Source organism: Amphibalanus amphitrite, unplaced genomic scaffold (assembly GCF_019059575.1).
Source record: "Amphibalanus amphitrite isolate SeventyFive unplaced genomic scaffold, NRLGWU_Aamphi_draft 000246F_arrow, whole genome shotgun sequence".
Classification (NCBI taxonomy): Eukaryota; Metazoa; Arthropoda; class Thecostraca; order Balanomorpha; family Balanidae; genus Amphibalanus; species Amphibalanus amphitrite.
This window is the reverse complement of record NW_024881741.1, coordinates 679,061-683,848: the sequence shown is the minus strand read 5'-3', so window position 1 is coordinate 683,848 and position 4,788 is coordinate 679,061. Positions and strand designations below refer to the sequence as shown.

The window sequence follows — 4,788 nt, the reverse complement described above, 5'->3', positions numbered from 1 at the left end:
TTTCTGCCACTTGCGTGTGGTGAAATGGGGTCATAACTTATAAGACGGCCTTTTCATATCAATTATTTTACATAAAATCATATTTCAAACCATAAATAATGTTCGACAGCCAAATAAAAGAAGCAATACCAATACGGGCTTACAGTTTAAGGCTCGACATTTTGTTGTCTACAATTAGACAGCTGATAACTCATTCCCGTACGTCGTATGGTCGTAACACTATAATGACCTTTGCTTATTGTCACAAGTGCGCCGCATTCGCGATTGTTGCCCGACGCCTGTTTGCAGGTGAGCCCACTACAGTTGTTATACATATCTAAAAACCGATAAACTTTTAGGCGAAAAAGGCACTATTCCAGGCCCATTTTTGATTTTTTTTTGCGATATTAGGTAAAAACAGAAGCTTCTTATCCTAGGAAAAATAAAATGGGAAATCTTTCAAAGGTGGCACACTACCTTTAATTATCTGCAGCATCGCTAATAAGGGGCAAAATCCGGGTACTTGACCACCGATGACCGAACCGGATGTTTATCTTCAGCTCACGTATGCAAACATGCAAAAATGCAATTCAATGTTGCAACGTGCGATAGTATGTGCGTTACGTGTACGACCTGACCAAAGGCTTTGTAAAGCTGAGGAGCATTCCGACCCACTGTCGCCATCTGTTGGTGATATTATTTGGGTTGTTTCAATGACGCTTACAAGTTACAACACTAACTAGTGGGTGCGTCGTCATTGCTTATGAAGGAAAACAAATGCTCAAAGAAGTTACGTAATCAGCATCGGAACGTGGATCGACAGAGGAACAGGTTTGCATTACAGTATACCTAGTATTCTTAGGTGTTGTTTTTATCCGCTGGGACTGAGAGCGTGAGATGATGTTTTTCGTACTCCAGCGTAGGTGGGTAGCCATACGGCTGCCACGGTTGACAGTGATGACATCAGTCATCTTTTGCAAGCTCGTTAAAGATTTGGCCTATACGGGGACTCGAACCCCGGTCCTTTGGATTAGCGCTCCAATGCTCTACCTCTGAGCTATACAGACCAAGTACTTTAACGAGCTTTCTGCCAAGTTTTATGCGGATCATTCTTAGGTGTTGTTTTTATCCGCTGGGACTGAGAGCGTGAGATGATGTTTTTCGTACTCCAGCGTAGGTGGGTAGCCATACGGCTGCCACGGTTGACAGTGATGACATCAGTCATCTTTTGCAAGCTCGTTAAAGATTTGGCCTATACGACCTTGGTTCGGGGTTCGAGTCCCCGTATAGGCCAAATCTTTAACGAGCTTGCAAAAGATGACTGATGTCATCACTGTCAACCGTGGCAGCCGTATGGCTACCCACCTACGCTCACTGGCGGATCCTGGGGGGGGTCCACGGGGTCATGACCCCCCCCAAAAGGTCTGAGAGGGTCATTTGACCCCCCCCAAAAGCCGAAGACCTAAATGCGCTATAGACGCCGTCTTGCATGCTCAAAATCACCTGTCAAACACTTCTGAGCTAATACCTTTGTTTTTCTGGATCGTGTTGCGTGAAAAGGCGTATTGAAGACCAGAATCTTACTCGTTTTTGTCTCAACCGTGCGAGCACCAGGGGATGATCCAGGAAAACTCCAAGGGGATGGTCATGAATTTAATTCGTGGTGCCCCTACCTATACGCAAAATTAAAAACTCAACGGATTTCGGTCACTTAATTTTGGTGATGTCCTATTTTCATTTTTTATTTTGTTTGTTTTATTTTTAGTGCCCCTGGGCCCTGGCAGGTCAAAATCACGTCTGAGGCGAAAGAAATTCACGGGAATCCCAAAAATCACGTCAGGACATTCAGGGCCCTCTGACCAGCCTGACAGCTAGGGCCCTTCTTACTTCCTGGGGCCTCCAGTGAATAACCGCTAGTGTCTGTGTCTGACCGCTAGGGCCCCTCTGACTCCTCAGTAGGTAGGAGGCCCTCTGTAGAGGAGGTCCTCTGTAGAAAGGAGGCCCTCAGTAGAGAGGAGGCCCCCTGTAGAGAGGAGACCCCTTTAAAGAGGAGGCCCTCTGTAGAGAGGAGACCTGCTGTAGAGAGAAGGCTCTATGTAGAGAGGAGGCCCTGTGTAGAGAGGAGGCCCTCTGTGGAAAGGAGACCGCCTGAATGCAGAAGGCCCTCTGAAGAGTGGAGACCCGCTGTAGAGAAGAGGCCCTCTGAAGAAAGGAGGCCCTCTGTAGAGAAGAGGCCCTCTGAAGAGAGGAGGCCCTTTGCAGAGATGAGGTCCTCTGGCTCTTTGAAGAGAGGAGGCCCTCTGTAAAGGAGGCCCTCTTAAAGGGAGAGACCCTCAGTAGAGAGGAAGCCCTCTGTAGAGAGGAGGCCCTGTAGCTTCTGTAGTTAAGAGGCCCTGTGAAAAGAGGAGGCCCGCAGTAGAGATCGGTGGTCCTCTGTAGAGAGGAGGCCCCCTCTGTGTTTTGACAAATGTTTTTGCAAATTTTTCGCGGCGCTTCGCGCCGCCGATTTATGTACATACGTACAGGTCAATACGAAATCTTGACTGTAATTACATAAACCAACCGTGTCAAATTGAATCAGAGTTCATATGTGTGCTGTAAAGGAACTCCGGCTTGTACTGCAATGCTAAAAGGGTGGTAAAATTTGTGTTTTGGAGCTGTGTTTCGACACATTCTTTTGCAAATTTTCTCGGCGCTTCGCGCCGCCGATTTATACACCAATCAATAAGAGAGAAATAACAGTGACTGTAATAACACCAACCGTGTCAAATTGAATCGGAATTCATATGTGTACTGTGAAGGAACTCCGGCTTGTACTAGCATGCTAAAAAGGTTGTAATATTTGTGTTTTAGAGCTGTGTTTTGACAACTTTTTTTTGCAAATTTTTGCGGCGCTTCGCGCCGCCGATTCATACACAGGTCAATAAGAGAGATCGTGACTGTATGCTACTATTTACTAATGCATTAGGCTAAAAGTGAGGTAACTATATCTACTTCTGGGTTTTTAAGTCGGTCGACCCGCCTCCCCCCCCCCCCCCCAGTAAAAAATCCGTGGCGACGCTCCTATATAGGTGGGTTTCACTAACTAAAACTACTGAGCCGAGTGACTTACGATAAAACTTCATCTTATAAACGACGAAGATCAAATGTCATTTTTTGATCTCGACATACTCGCTCCCTACCCCCCCCCCCCCCCGGTCGTCAGAATTCATTCACCAGACCTGGGATGTCGGCCGACTGGTGACCCCCCCCAAAACGACCCCCTAGATCCGCCCTTGCCTACGCTGGAGTACGAAAAACATCATCTCACGCTCTCAGTCCCAGCGGATAAAAACAACACCTAAGAATGATCCGCATAAAACTTGGCAGAAAGCTCGTTAAAGTACTTGGTCTGTATAGCTCAGAGGTAGAGCATTGGAGCGCTAATCCAAAGGACCGGGGTTCGAGTCCCCGTATAGGCCAAATCTTTAACGAGCTTGCAAAAGATGACTGATGTCATCACTGTCAACCGTGGCAGCCGTATGGCTACCCACCTACGCTGGAGTACGAAAAACATCATCTCACGCTCTCAGTCCCAGCGGATAAAAACAACACCTAAGAATGATCCGCATAAAACTTGGCAGAAAGCTCGTTAAAGTACTTGGTCTGTATAGCTCAGAGGTAGAGCATTGGAGCGCTAATCCAAAGGACCGGGGTTCGAGTCCCCGTATAGGCCAAATCTTTAACGAGCTTGCAAAAGATGACTGATGTCATCACTGTCAACCGTGGCAGCCGTATGGCTACCCACCTACGCTGGAGTACGAAAAACATCATCTCACAGTATACCTAGTAGCTTTAATGTGACCAAAATGTTACAGAGACAGTCTCGAAAAGTCTCGATAAACAGTCTTGATAAGTCGATGGCCGCGGCCGCCTCTATCTCCCGGTGTATCGCAATTCCCGGCCCTGGCAGGGGCGTCAATAGTTCCTGCGGCTGAATTCAGTGGCTTTGGCCAGAACTACTGTGTAGGTACTTGGTGCGGTGCGGCCAGTATCGAAAACCATTGATGACTGGTCGCCGGTGCATGCGAGGCGTGATTGTTACAAGCGCTATTAGCTGAAATTCTGGCTGCTTGAAACTGAGATTGATTGATTTAGATAATATTAACCTGCAGTGAGGGTTGTCAGTCTACTTTCGACTGATACATCGATGCTCAATAAGCTCTCGACTGGGGTATCGATGCCGCTGCTGGATGACGCCACGTCATTGTGACGTCATATTACGACTCCGTGACGTGACGCGCGTGATTCGTCACTGCGTGACGCCTGCCACTGCAGACCCGACCGTCACGGTGACGCAAGTCAGTACGGGCTGCCAGGAGGCGGTTGAGACATTGACGGACTGTTTTGAAATTGTGTTTGAGAAACCTCCTTTTTGTCAAAATCATGCTATGGATAGAGCGAAGGCGAGACGCTTGTTATGCTGTATAGCTTTATGCAATAAGTATTTACCTTGTTCTCAGCTATAATCGTTCACCCCATCCGCTCGGCTTTTGTTTTGAGCTATTTTCCTAATAATATTGGGCTGTTTCTCCCTTTTTGTAAAGCGAATTTATCTAATATGACCTGACTGCGTCCTGAACATCCCTGCGCCGCCTGAGCCGTCCCTGATGCTGAGCTCCAGATCCCCTCAGGTCCTGGTAACCAGTGGCGGCAGCGTATCAGACCAGCTCCCCGGGCCCCGACTGACCGCCGATTACCGCTCCGTGGCTCTGTGAACTAGAGGTGGCAAAAGATGAAAATTTTGGGAACCAGACTCGAACCAGACCC

The 4,788-nt window shown here is 47.7% G+C and overlaps 3 non-coding genes across 3 annotated transcripts; 2 read left to right on the top strand and 1 right to left on the bottom strand.

Moving 5' to 3' along the window:
- Positions 1-974: 974 nt before the first annotated feature.
- Trnas-gcu lies at positions 975-1,046 on the bottom strand. The gene has a single exon. It is a non-coding gene; the product is annotated as a tRNA-Ser (tRNA).
- A 2,322-nt stretch (positions 1,047-3,368) lies between these two features.
- Positions 3,369-3,440, top strand: Trnas-gcu. The gene has a single exon. It is a non-coding gene; the product is annotated as a tRNA-Ser (tRNA).
- Positions 3,441-3,622: 182 nt separating this feature from the next.
- Trnas-gcu lies at positions 3,623-3,694 on the top strand. The gene has a single exon. It is a non-coding gene; the product is annotated as a tRNA-Ser (tRNA).
- The last annotated feature ends 1,094 nt before the right edge of the window (positions 3,695-4,788 follow it).